The sequence below is a fragment of the Schistocerca americana genome, chromosome 5 (assembly GCF_021461395.2).
Source record: "Schistocerca americana isolate TAMUIC-IGC-003095 chromosome 5, iqSchAmer2.1, whole genome shotgun sequence".
NCBI lineage: Eukaryota > Metazoa > Arthropoda > Insecta > Orthoptera > Acrididae > Schistocerca > Schistocerca americana.
The window spans coordinates 634,948,620-634,963,886 of record NC_060123.1 but is presented as its reverse complement, the minus strand read 5'-3'; positions in this window follow the sequence as shown (position 1 = coordinate 634,963,886).

Below are 15,267 nucleotides of genomic sequence, written 5' to 3'. Positions count from 1 at the left end.
GAAAATGCAAGACCACACACGAGCTCTGTGATTTCTGCAACATGTCTATGTTGCTGGAACTATCAGCTATATAAACAAAGAACGTTTTTTTAAATTTAAACTGATAATTAACAATAATTTTCGAAAAATAAATGCTTGAGCTCTTTCAGTCAACAAATTGATTTGCAGTTCTTTGTTACTTTATTTATGCTGAGTGCTAAAAGAAGTGTATGATTGAAATCATTGCCCTGGTGTAAAATGGTTCAGATGGCTCTGAGCACTATGGGACTTAACAGCTGAGGTCATCAGTCCCGTAGAACTTAAAACTACTTAAACCTAACTAATCTAAGGACATGACACACATCCATGCCCGAGGCAAGATTCGAACCTGCGCCCATAGCAGTCGCGCGGTTCCAGACTGAAGCTCCTAGAACCGATCGGTCACAGCGGCCGGCTCCTGCTGTTACCTACGAACGCACAAGCTGTTACAGGAAACTGCTTTGGTATTCTGTTTAACGCTTTATCTGCTTGTAATATAATCCCCCCTGATATTAACTTAGGGAAGTATTGAAACACTTCTACACGTCGATTTAATGCTTCTCTGGTGTCACGAGACATTTATTGCTACCAACAGCATCGGCGTAAATATTGCAGTCAGCATTTTGCTCTTACGTCCTTCAGTTATAAATCACCATAAGCCGGTAATGCCCGGTATTGAATCTTCAGAAGAACATTGACACTAATAACTTTTCAATGTTGTTTTAGTTTTATTCCAATAATACAGAGTGCTTAGCTTACTACGTCTTAAGATTTTATGTATCGGTTGGGGAATGGAACTTTCATTTCTTATATTTGCTGCTTGCGCGTTAAAAACGGAAGTTAGTAGGCCGTTGCAAATCATATGTGTTAGTGAGTAACGCGCATTCAGTGAGACGTAAAGTACCGATTTGCTACTCGCTAATGAGTTTCATGAGTCGCATGTTTGTTTTCCATCTCAAAGTTCGTGCCACGTCGAGCTAATCGTTAGTTTATGTCTCTCAGTTGCCCACATTTGCGGTGATTGAGAGTACCATGTAAATTTTGCCTCTTTCTTTAAAAATGTTCAAATGTGTGTAAAATCTTATGGGACTTAACTGCCAAGGTCATCAGTCCCTAAGCTTACACACTACGTAACCTAAATTATCCTAAGGACACACACACACACACACACATGCCCGAGGGAGGCCTCGAACTTCCGCCGGGACCAGCCGCACAGTCCATGACTGCAGCGCCCTAGACCGCTGAGCTAACCCCACGCGGCTCTCTTTCCTTAATGCAATTGAAGCGCTCCTCGGGGTGATTAAAGACATACTTTCGCAAATTTCAGGAAGAGATAGATGTACGCAATATTAAAACAGCGCTGCTTATCTGAAAAAATATTAATGGTATTCCCGGTACCACGGAAATCACTTTACTTTCAACCATTTTGTTTAGCCCAATGTTATTCTAATGCTAAGAAAACTTTAAATCATAAAAACACACATACGCAGAAAAAAACTATGTTTGTTAATACTGATGAAGACCTACACTGATTAGCCAGAAGATTATGACCACCGACCTACTATCGATATAATCCCGTCCAGGCGAGAGCTCCACCGCCTGGCGAGGTGCATATAGTGTTAGTGCATATAGTGTTAGTGAGCTAGTTGTTCGTGAGTGGAATGAGGAAGGCGCGTGACCTATTTGAGTCTGACAGTGGGCAGATTGTGATGGCCCGGATATTCGGCACGGGCATTTCGGAAACTGCGCGACTTGTCGGGCGTTCGAAGTGTGCTGTGGTGAGTGTCTTCAACAGGTGTCGAAACCAAGGTGAAATTGTCGAGGCATCGCGTGGTTGTGTGGCCACAGCTGATTACAGATTTCGGACGTCGTAGCGGGCAAACTCGTAAAACAGGACAGGCAGAGAATTGTGGGTGAACTATTCAACCTGTATATTGGGCAAGCAGTAAAGGAAACAAAAGAAAAATTCGTAGTTGCAATTAAAATCCACGGAGAAGAAATAAAAACTTTGAGGTTCGCCGATGACATTGTAATTCTGTCAGAGACAGCAAAGGAGCTGGAAGAGCAGCTGAACGGAATGGACAATGTCTTGAAAGGAGGATATAAGATGAACATCAACAAAAGCAAAACGAGGATAATGGAATGTAGTCGAATTAAATTGGGTGACGCTGCGGGAATTAGATTAGCAAATGAGACGCTTAAAGTAGTAAACGAGTTTTGCTATTTGGGGAGCAAAATAACTCTATGATGGTCGAAGTAGAGAGGGTATAATATGTAGACTGCCAGTGGAAAGGAAAGCGTTTCTGAAGAAGGGAAATTTGTTAACATCGAGTATAGATTTAAGTGTCAGGAAGTCATTTCTGAAAGTATTTGTATGGAGTGTAGCCATGTATGGAAGTCAAACGTGTACGATAAATAGTTTCGACAAGAAGAGAACAGAAGCTTTCGAAATGTGGTGCTACAGAAGAATGCTGAAGATTAGATGGGTAGATCACAAAACTAATGAGGAGGTATTGAATAGAATTGGGAAGAAGAGGAGTTTGTGGCACTACTTGACTAGAAGAAGGGATCGGTTGGTAGGACATGTTCTGAGGCATCAAGGGATCACCAATTTAGTATTGGAGGGCAGCGTGGAGGGTAAAAATCGTAGAGGGAAACCAAGAGATGAATACACCAAGCAGATTTAGAAGGATGTAGGTTGCAGTAGGTGCTGGAAGATGAAGAACCTTGCACAGGATAGAGTAGCATGGAGAGCTGCATCAAACCAGTCTCTGGACTGAAGACCACAACAACAACAATGCTGGGCAGAGTACAAGTGAACACACAGTGCCCCGAACACTCCTAAAGATGGGCCTCCGCAGCCGACGACCCATACGTGTGCCTATGTTAACACCACGACATCGGCAACTATGACTGAAATGGGCACTTGACCATCGGCACTGGACGTCGGCGCAATGGTAGAGCGTTGCATAGTCTGATGAATTCCCATACTGCCAATGGAAGGGACGAAGTTTCTGAGGGACACCTCCTTGACATGTGTACTGCAGGTTAGAGACAAGTTTGCAGCGGCTCCATTGTTCTCTAGAGAACACTCACGTGGGAACTGGTGCAAGGAACCATGACGGCCAAGGAGTACTGTACACTGGTTGCAGACCCGGCACACCCTTTCATGAGAATCATGTTTCCGACGGCAGTGGCATTTTTCAACAAGATAATGCGCCGTGTCACGAGGCCAGGAGTGTGATGGAGCGGTTCGAGAAACTCTGTGGTGAGTTCCAATTGATGTACTGCCCCCCGCCCCGCCCAACTCGGCAGATCTGAACCCGGGCGGACGCTTCTTGAGTGTGATTGAATGTGGTGTCAAGGCTCATCACCCCCTTCTCCCTGCAGCGACCTCACTGCTTCCATACCACGACAAGTCAAAGGTGGATATACCGGCTATTAGGTAGATGGTCAATATTCTGGCTGATCAGCGTGTTTAGTGTGGTTGAATTAAATAAGACTTGTCTCCTTTGTGCTGAGGTTGAGTTTTCGCAGGAGCTAAAATTAATGAGTTGATTGCTTACACATTCACCATAATGAAGAGTCACACTAAACAGAAGGAAAAAAAAAAAAAGAAAGTGTCCGAAACTCACTCTGAAGGCTCTGGTCATATCTGAACTTCTTGTGAACATGAAAGTGCTTCTGAAATGACTGATATACATATTTAACCTCATGTATCTGTCCCTTTTCTTACGTCTCAGTAACTGTGGCCCGTATCAGTTCTTTAGTTTAGGTGAGCCTGCGCGTCAAGAAGCGGGCAGCAACGTCGGAGAACGGCCTCCGACTACCCTGTCGCTCTCCGCCGATGCGATGCAGTGGATCCGGCGGCTTCTGAGCAGCTAGCCTGTCAAATTCCGTCTCCCTTCAGGTTGAAACAGAGACAGGGCGAACAGATTGTCCGATACTTCCGCAGAGGACCCGCCATCTTTCTCTCACATATTGTGTCTAGTGGCTCACGTGTTTTTGGAGTCTGCGTAATGGAGGAAGGAAAAGGATATTTTTTCTCTTCGTTCCGATACTTCTGGACTATTTCAGAGTTGCGACATCACATTTTAGACCCCCATTGCACCTGAACTAATGGAAGCGAACAGAGATGAATGAACATTCGCAAACAGTTCACCATTGTATCGGCGAGGCAGCGTTTACACTAGATGGAGCGGAAGAAAGCATGAGTTAACGAACATAGCTTATCTACATATCTACCGGTACACATCTACATATATACTACGCTAGCCACCAAGCGGTGTGTGGCGGAGAGCACAATTCGCGCCAGTCATATCCCCCCCACCCCCTTCTGTTCCACTCGCGGATCGTGTTGTGACTCGGCAAGACAGCCAAGGCACTATGAGAGGAAGCCGAAAGGCACGCGTTTAAGCTCACGCAGGCTGGCGTGAGGTCTGGAACAGTTAAAGGAATAGAGACTAGCAAAAAAGGTACGTAGCTTCTGGAATACTTAACTTTAATCCATAATTGGTGAACATCGGTCTGACGGTACATGCATCACAAGATAAATAGCAAATGATAATGGCGCCTTTCTAGGTCGTAGCAAATGACGTAGCTGAAGCCTATGCTAAATATCGTCTCGGTAAATGAGAGCGTAATTTGTCAGTGAACCACCGCGAGCGAAGTCGACTGTACAACTGGGGCGAGTGCTAGGAAGTCTCTCTAGACCTGCCGTGTGGCGGCGCTCGGTCTGCAATCACTGATAGTAGCGACACGCGGGTCCGACGTATACTAGCGGACCACGGCCGATTTAAAGGCTACCACCTAGCAAGTGTGGTGTCTGGCGGTGACACCACAGATCGCGCGCGGGAAAACGACTGTCTGAACGCATCAGAACGAGCACTAATTTCCCTTATCTTTGAACCCCCCCCCCCTTTGTTCCACACGCGGATCGCGCGAGGGAAAAACGACTGTCTGAACGCATCAGTACGAGCTCTAAATTTCTCTTATCTTTGAATCGTGATCATTGCACGATTTGAAAGATGGTGGTAATAATATATGCTCTACATCCTCGGTAAAGATCGAATTTCGAGATTAAGTGAGCAGCCCCTTCTGTTTAGCGAGCCGTCTATCTGCAAGTGTGTCCCACTTCAAACTTTCTATGAAATTTGTAACGCTCTCGCGATGGCTAAATGCACCAGTCACGAATCTTGCCGCTCTTCTTTGGACCTTCTCCATCTCTTGAATCAGACCCAACTGGTAAGGGTCCCATACATACGAACAATACTCCAAGACTGGACGAGCTAAAGTATTGTAAGCTATTTCCTTTGTTGAAGGACCGCATCGCTTCAGGATTTTACCAATAAACCACAATCTAGAGTTTGCCTTATCCGATACTTGTGTAATCTGATCATTCCATTTGAGATCATTTTGAATAGTCACACCCAGATACTTGACGGACATTACCGCTTCCAAAGACTGGTCATTTATTTTTTACTCGTACATTAACGGGGATTTTCACCTTGTTATACGCAGTAGGCTAAACTTACTAATATTGAGAGATAACTGCTAGTCATTACACCACACATTTATTTTCTGCAAAGCCTCATTGATTTGTTCCCAACTTTCATGTGATACTACTTTCCTGTACACTACAGCATCATCGGCAAACAGTCTAAGGCCGCTGTCAATACCATCAACCACATCGTTTATGTAAATCGTAAAAAGCAGAGGACCTGTTACGCTGTCCTGGGGCACACCTGAAGAAGACTGAGTAACTGTTTTTTGGCGCTAATAACCGGCACACAGGATAGCACACTATGTAGTTAGACCACGATGCAAATTTCGATATTCAGAGAGGATTATTTTGAATGGTAATCACACTGTGTTTGATGAAGTAAGCAAAATGCCGCAGGAAAGGAAAAATTTAGGTGTCTCAGTTTCTATGTAAACACGAAATTTTTGAAGGCAGTGTACTTATCACTGAACAGCAGCTCCAGCTTTTCTTAGCATCAGTCCAAAACTTTGCACATACTCGTATGTCGGCTGGCGCCTTTCGCTAGATCCTTATGACAGACGAGTTTGAAATTTAAAAGGAGATCACTAATTATCGACGAACATCATGACCTGAAGAAAGGGTAGCATTCAGAGCGTGGTTTTCAGCAACCGGAGAAATTTGCGTTAGGGACAGCTTTGTATTTCAATAACTGTTGTATATCAGATAGTTTTTGATGTCTGCAGTGGCGTAAATGAAGCGCATCGTAGAATTGTTAAAGTACGCATAGGGAAAATAATATTAATAAATTATGATTGATAGAATGTGAAATATACCTACGAACTGTCATACAGGCTATTTGATAAAATTCACTGTACAGTTTGTCAGAGGGCAGCTAGCGCAATCCCGGTAAACCGTTTTTATTTATCATCAAAAATCTCTCACATAACAGTGGTATGTAATTACAGATAACCTGAACGTAAGCATCTAGAATGATCAGGTGTTTCGTATATTTTTAATTTTAAGCAGCATAATAGACTCTTATGCACACTTTCTTACTTTCAAGGAAGCTAATCGTGTTATAGGACGTACATACAGCCACTTTAGTTGCACAAAATTCTGTCAGTTGACCACGGTTTCGCCTGCACTAGGGCAATCGTCATCGGAATAAGAAGTTACATGGAATACATGTAATCACACCGTGGTTTAAAATGTATGAACAAAAGTGCTCTCGTCAAACAGAATAAAAAAGTAAAAAAAGGTAAAATGTAAAAGCATAACATTATTGTCGACCAGATATATGGAATCTAATGACAACTGCGAGGTCGCTTAGGACCAAGAGCAGCTAATACAGGAGCTACCGTGGTCAGTTGACAAAATTTTGTGCAACCGAAGTGGCCGTCTGTAAGTCCTGTAATTAAATAGCGTACAGTTGCTTGATCACAGTCAATAAAATGTTTAAAATTTCGAAATTTATCGTGCTTTTCATTTTTAATGAAGGAGTTACAAAATTCGTAGCAGTGTCCATCTGATGCAAGCATCTAAGGAATTCATCGTATTTCTACCGTCCTCTGCAGGTCCTTCCAGTGTTTCGGGAATTTTTCTGCAATTGTTATTTCTTTTCCTTCGGCATTTGTGCCGTGGATCTCAAGCATCTGGAAAGCACACATAATATCTGCATTCTTTTATCGGCAACATTACATTCTCTATCGACCACTCCATAGCTCAGGCCATTGTAGTCAGCGATAACAAAAGGGGACAAGACAGCAGCGCCGAAGAGACCACCAACTTCCTTTGATGGTTCGCTAAAAGACCGACTAGCAGGAGAAAAGTAGTGAACACGAGGCGGTGCGAATTATACATGACCGATTGCCGTTTGCTCCCACACGCCTAGCTTTTACAGTGAGGACAATTCTCGTTCGCTACTGCGCGTTCGCTTGTATTCTCCTCGGGATGAAAGGGTTTTTATTGCTGTTATCTTTTTGATAAAATACAGAGGACGAACGGTTATCTACAATTAGTACAGTAAACACACTGCAGCTGTAAGACTAAAAGGACATGAAAGGGGTCCAGTGGATGTGAAGTAGGCAACACTGGTTTGTAGCACATATTTCATATTATTGAGGCTGTACAAAAAGGTATCACTGAAGGTGAGCAAAAAAATGGTTCAAATGGCTCTGAGTACTATGGGACTTAACATCTGAGGTCATCAGTCCCCTAGAACTTAGAACTACTTAAACCTAACTAACCTAAGGACGACACACACATCCATGCCCGAGGCAGGATTCGAACCTGCGACTTTAGCGGTTGCGCGGTTCCAGACTGAAGCGCCTGAAACCGCTCGGCCACTCCGGCCGGCGAAGGTGAGCAAGCAGAAAGCTACGAAAAGAATTGATGTTCATGGTGAACAAATAAAAACTTAAAGCAAGTATTATTCAGCTTTTCCTGTGTTAAGAGTACTGACAATTAAGAAATGCCGCCCGGGATTAGCCGAGCGGTCTTAGGCGCTGCAGTCATGGACTGTGCGGCTGGTCCCGGTGGAGGTTCGAGTCCTCCCTCGGGCATAGGTGTGTGTGTTTGTCCTTAGGTTACTTTAGGTTAGGTAGTGTGTAAGCTTAGGGATTTATGACTTTAGCAGTTAAGTCCTGTAAGATTTCACACACACAATTAAGAAATATTTTCTACAGGAGTATTACGTTTTTTTAGTACGGTATTATCAAGTGTTCTTCTGGAAACATCTTGCATACAAAGAGACGTATGGTGTAATAAAACCATAGAAACATATTTGCTCGCGAACGTGTGCATGTTCCGTCTAGCATTTACTGTGCTTTTCATACGTTTTGATGGCATTTGGTTTTTCTTCATCTGACGAAAACCTTTTCCAGTTTTCAGTAAGTGTAAGACACGAAAAGTCAGATAATACTCATTACATAATAATTATTGCTGAAGTTGGATATCCGAATAAATAATTAAAAGCTTTGCCGCATTATTATTCTCTCAGAGACAGCAAAAGGCCTGAGCTTCCAGTAGAACGGAATGAAGACAGTTTTGAACAGAAGTTATCAACTGCAACTAAAACCGAAAAAGGTTAACAGACAGCAGCTGAATTAATTCACGCGATGAAGGAGAATTGAGAAATGAGAAACTGAAAGTAGTTTTGATGTTCGTTGTTTGAGTGGGAAAGTAAATGACGACAGGATAAAGAAAGAGAGTATGGAATGTTAACTGACAGCAGCAAGGAAAACGTTTTTGAAAAAGAGACGTGTATTAACATGGGATATAAATTTATGTTTCGGTAGACATTTTGGAAATAACAGAGTAATTATAATTAAACTTTCGCTACTTGAGCCAGTGTAGACAGAAAATTGTTTGCGTATGAGTACCCAAATTCCTAGGAATGATGTTCGAACCGTGTGCTGAAGGATTTGCATTGTTGGACGTGTTAGTGTCATGACCTGCCGTTAGGCGCCGGTACTGGTACGATGACGTAGAATTGAAACATAAAATCGGTGTGCATTACAGTTGCAGGCAATTAACATGCTCTGGACAAAGTGAGCAGGGCTTTACTCGTAAAGCTGTTTTACTGAAACAACAGCTACTACTCTTCGCGAATATCGACATATTACAGGAATATGGAGGGTTTCTGCTTTTGTACCGGGTTGAAGGACAAGATTCGGAAGTAAGAATTAACTGGTGATTTGGGAATTGCTGCTGGGAGAGGTCAATGGCCAATTGCGCCACAAATTATTGAAGAAGTTACTATTTCCATGGCTGAGAATGCTGAACGAAATGTGCGATCTTCAAGCAATATACGAGCTGTCTCGACATCTGAACATTCCATGGTCCACTGCTGTTTCGGGCAGCAGCAGAGCCATCTCTAGTGCGGTTCCAGGCTGTCGTGGGTGCAGAAGGTCCTCACAATGAGTAACGTTCGTAGCCTAGAAACTAAACTTGGTACGCAAATTACAAATGTAACTCACTGATGTGGAAATTAAATGTTTCTTTCGATGGTTTATTCGTCATTTTTCTTCCGCATGTCCTCACAAATATTTCCACAAAGTTTCATTGTCCTACGATCACTCGTTTGTCGTTGGAGCCCTCGCAATTAGCGGAAGTCTAACCTTAACCACCGTATATACGTCCACGGTTTAGCTTTGCATGAATGTGCTGTGGAAAGAAAAAAAGGTGTAGGGAATAAGAGAACAAGACAGCTTTTGAAATATGGTGTCAAAGGAGAATGCTGAAGACTGGAAGAGTATATCAGTCAAGGAATGTGGAGGTGCTCAATCAAATCGGTGCCCAAAACAAGCGACTTGTTGACAGAAAACATCCTCAGGCATAAGTAGTAATTTCGTAATGGGGGAAATGTGTGGGGGAGAGGGGATACAAATTTTCGAACGGCCTAAGGCTTGAATACAACTATATGTCTGAAGTATATTTGCTTTGGAGTAGCTATGGAGAGATGAATAGACCTTCATAGGGTAGGTTAGAGTGGAGTTCGGCATGTAACAAATACGAGGGTTGGATCTTAAATAATGGCAACTATTTATTCACAACCGATACAAAGGAGTTACATGTTTGATATGTCTGAAGTATATTTGCTTTGGAGTAGCTATGGAGAGATGAATAGCCCTTCATAGGATAGGTTAGTGTGGAGTTCGGCATGTAACAAATACGAGGGTTGGAACTTAAATAATGGCAACTATTTATTCACAACCGATACAAAGGAGTTACATGTTTGATATGTCTGAAGTATATTTGCTTTGGAGTAGCTATAGGGAGATGAATAGCCCTTCATAGGATAGGTTAGTGTGGAGTTCGGCATGTAACAAATACGAGGGTTGGAACTTAAATAGTGGCAACTATTTATTCACAACCGATACAAAGGAGCTACATGTTTGATATGTCTGAAGTATATTTGCTTTGGAGTAGCTATGGAGAGATGAATAGCCCTTCATAGGATAGGTTAGTGTGGAGTTCGGCATGTAACAAATACGGGGGTTGGAACTTAAATAGTGGCAGCTATTTATTCACAACCGATACAAAGGAGTTACATGTTTGAACCTGTTACTGTACTTCAGAGTAGTCACCAGCGTTGTGTAGAACCCGTTGCCAGCGATGTGGAAGGCTTAGTATAGCGTTAGCAGAGCCTGTTCTGTTGATGGTACGAACGGAGCAGTCTACTGCCTGTCGAATCTCTGAAACAGTTCTGAAGCGAATGCCACGAAGTGGTTCCTTCATCTTCGGAATCGAATCACAAGGACTTAAGTCCGGGGAGTATGGTGGATGGTACAGTACTTTCCAGTCCCATCGACTGAACAGAGCAGCCACAGCTTGCGCTGTATGCGCCTGCGGATTGTCGTGCAAAATGATGTGTGGATTGCTCAGAAAGGGTAACCGTTTCTTATGCAAAGCTGATCGAAGGTGATGTTCCAAACACAAACAGCAATAGTCGTATACGAGAATTGCCCTAACTGTAATTTTTGTTTTGTTACCTTTTCTATGCAGCAAGAAAGAATTTCACTTTTTTTATTTTATCTTGTGGAAACCGAATCAGACAGCTTCCATTATTTTCTGAAATATTGACTGTACACTTCTTCGATTAATTTACAACACAGAATGTGAAAACCGTTTGCGGTAGATAATAGTTCTAACCTTTTTAACCTTCCTTTGTCGATATCTTTCAACATAGTTATGAAAACACGAAAATGAGAAAGTTTGCACCAAGCAGGAGTGATCAGTTTAAATAGTAAAACTTGTCTTAAGAAATTTCTCATCTCGCATAAAAGAATTCGTAGACTCGTATCGCATATTCGCCCAGGGACTCATTATCGCTAGAAAGTTCGTCTTATAATGACAACAAAACCCCGACAGAGATAACGGGCTTCAGAGTATTTTTCTTTTAATAAGCCAAACATTAATTAACGCCCGGGGACGGTGAAGTCTTTACAGGAGATTTAATTAAAATAGCTAGCAATACCGTAGCAAATTTTTCGGGAGAATTTATCAAGTTCCTTATACTCTCGCAGAAAGGCTTCCTTGGAACTTTAAGTGGTAGCGTATATTACATCTTCATCAAGATACAGTGTTTATAGGAAAACACGACGGACTTCTGAAGGGTAGATCTTGGCGTTGCGGAATGTGTGTCTACAATTAAACGTAACACGAAGAAACGACAAAGTCAGCATTTAGTATATAAAAGGTTTCTTCATACGTGTTCACCTCCGCCCCGTTTCAAAACATACAGGGTGGGGCAAATAAAAGTGGTCCGGAGGCAGCATTAACGGAGGAGGAAAAAGCTCTACAGTCACTTCCAACAGGATGGAGCAACAGCCCATATAGCCGGCAGAACCTTGGAGCACATTTACACAGAGTTGTTAGCAGAGGTGAGTCTGGTCGCGGCACTATCTGGACACCCAGGTTACCTGATCTGTCAGTGTGCAGTTACTTTGTATGGGAAGCCCTCAAGTCTAAGGTGTATCGCAACAACCCTCATCCTTATAGTGTTCAAGAACTGCAGCAGAACATTTCGGATGAGACTTCAGCAGTTCCAGCTGTCCAGCTCCAATCCGCCTTCAGAAACTTTCTCACAAGGGACCTGGAACGCCAAGAGATGCATGGTGGTCACTTTCAACATCCTCTATAGTGTTGTTATTACAGTCTTTCCTTTTCTCTGTTGTGTTTCTTTGTACTCGGGAACTCTGTTCACCGGGCCACTTCTACTTGCCCGTCCTGTTCAAATGGCTCTGAGCACTATGGGACTTAACATCTATGGTCATCAGTCCCCTAGAACTTAGAACTGCTTAAACCTAACTAACCTAAGGACAGCACACAACACCCAGTCATCACGAGGCAGAGAAAATCCCTGACCCCGGCCCGTCCTGTATATGGGGAGAAGTGACAGGCGGCTCTGCGTATTCATGCTAGGAAACATGGTTAGACTTCGTCAAAGTGGGGGTCATTCGTAAAAGTTCACAAGCTCGATTGGCATATTGATATCTTGGAAATCAAGAATGGTTCGAACGACTCTAAGCACTATGGGACTTAACATCTGGCGTCTTCAGTCCCCTAGACTTAGAACAAACCTAACTAACCTAAGGACATCACACACATCCATTTCCGAGGCAGGATTGGAACCTGCGACCGTAGCAGCAGCGCGGTTCCGGACTGAAGCGCCTAGAACCGCTTGATCACAGTGGCCGGCTCTGGAAAATCCACCGAATACATTTCAGAGGAACAACCCAGCATTTGGCAGCGCTGATTTCTGCATCTACATCTACGTCAACATCCATACTCTGAAAACTACTGTGAAGTGCATGGCAGGGAGTACTTCCCATTGTACCAACATTAGGTCTCCTTGGCGATTCATTCAAGTATGGAGCCCCGATAGCGTTATTGCCTAAACACCTCTGTGCGCTCTGTAATTAATCTTGTCTTCGCCATTGCTGTGGGAGTGACTCGTAGGGGCCTGTAGTATATGCTCAGAAAAGGGAACCCGGCACTGTAAAATGGTTCAAATGGCTTTAAGCACTATGGGACTTAACATCTGAGGTCACCAGTCCCTTAGAACTGCTTGGTCCTAACTGACCTAAGGACATCACACACATCTATGCTCACGGCAGGATTCGAACCTGCAACCGTAGCAGCAGCGCGGTTCCGGACTGAAGCGCCTAGAACCCGCTCGGCCGCCGGCCGGCCGGGCCGGCACTGCATAGCAACTGCTAAATATGTATGGGAATTGCATATACATACTACATTTCTTGCCCCCCCCCCCTATCTATGCCAGTCTTCTGGTCCTACCGCTCTCTCTGTACATCTGCTCCTCCCGCTCCCTCTCTGTGTTTAACCACTTCCATCCTCTCTGTGACCATCTCCTCCTACCCCTCTCTATGTTCAGTAGATAAAGAGCAAAAATCTGAAGTAAAATCTTTTAAGACTTTTTGGTAACTAGGTTTTCCCTTTATATATTACACAAGTGTACAAGTTGTTTTACAAGTGATGATCAATATTCAGGGTTATGACAGGAATGATCATCCTAAACAAAAAGTCAGGTAAACATGGTCTCTAAAAGGCATATCTTAAGAGCTATGAGTACGTCCTGATCTTCGATACTGTGAAGCAAATCTCTTCTACTGCAAGCTCTTTGCTTTTCATATTTTGGGAAGTGGTACTATGGACCAAAACGACAACAAAAATGACCAGTACACATGTACTCTAAAATGCATACCTTAACAGCTATGAGCACCTTTTCATCTTCGATACTTTGGAACACAACCCTTCTAATGAACAAGTGCTCATAACTTTTGAGATATACATTTTAGAGCACATGTTTACTGGACTTTTTTTTCTTGTTTTGGTTCATACTACCACTACCCAAAATATGGAAAGCAAGTAGAAGAGATTTTTTTTTACAATATTGAAGATCAAGATTTGTTTCACAATATTGAAGATCAAGAATATCTCATAGGTCTTACGGTTTGGGTTTTAGAGCCCATGTTTACTTGATATTTTTGCTTCGAAAGGTCATTCCTGTCATATCCCTGAATATTGACCACCACTTTTGAAACACCCTGTATATTTGTATGTGTAATATATTACAAAAATACATAGTCTATATCCTTCCGAATATTTATTAGAGTACCGTGTAAAAACTGGGAGTAAACTGGTCACGAACTTGTAGGGATATGTGGTAACAATGCTTCCCCCTTCACATATTACCTACATATGTACATATTATATGAAGAACGAAAACATATAGCCTGTCTGCCTATGTCCACCCGAATGTTAGAGTATTGAGTAAAAATACCCAGCTTATGTCCGCTCGAATTTCACTGGAGTGTCGTGTAAAAATTTGTACTACATCGGTGAAGAACTTTTCGAGATTTGGGTAACAACATTTCCCTACATACGTATATGCAGATTATATCTGTTATACTAATCTTTTGTTGTGAAAACATGTGAGAGCAGAGCTGTCAAACTGAACGCAAAAAAATGTTTTTATTTTCTTTGTCATATCAAAACTACCATTACCATCTATAGTTACGAAAACAACAACAAAAGTCAACCAAATCGGTCTATCCGTTCACAAGTGATGACCTTCCACAACAAATTTTAACCTGAGACTCTTGCGTTGGATTTTCCAAAGTTTTTCTATCATACAAATCTTGTTGTGACAATAAGAAATAGAAAAAAAAACAAAAAGTCAACCAAGTCGGTGAACCCTTTCTCAGGTGACAGAGCTTCACAAACCAGCAAGTCAATAACGCATTAGTCCATCTCTGGCCCTTATTCAAACAACTATTCGCCTGAGCATTGATTGACAGAGTTGTTGGACGTCCTCCTGAGGGATATCGTGCCAAACTGTGTCCAGCAGACGCGTTAGATCGTCAAAATCCCTAACTGGTTGGAGGGCCCTGCCCATAATGCTCTAAACTGGGGAGAGATACGGCGACCGGGCTGGCGACTGTGGGATTTGGTAAGCACCAGTACAAGCAGTAGAAACTCACGCCGTCTGCGGGAGAGCATTATTTTGCTGAAATGTGTCAGGATGGCTCTCCATGCAGGGCAACAGAACGGGCCGTAGAACATCGTCGACGTATCGCTGTGCTATAAGCCGCGTATGTCAACCAAAAGGGTCCTGTTATGATGGGAGGTGGCACCCCAGACCGTCACTGCCGGTTGTCAACCGTATGGCGGGTGACAATCGAGTTGGAATCCAGACAGGTCTTCGGCCTGGAATCTCATTAACTGAAGCAGAATCGCATTCAGTG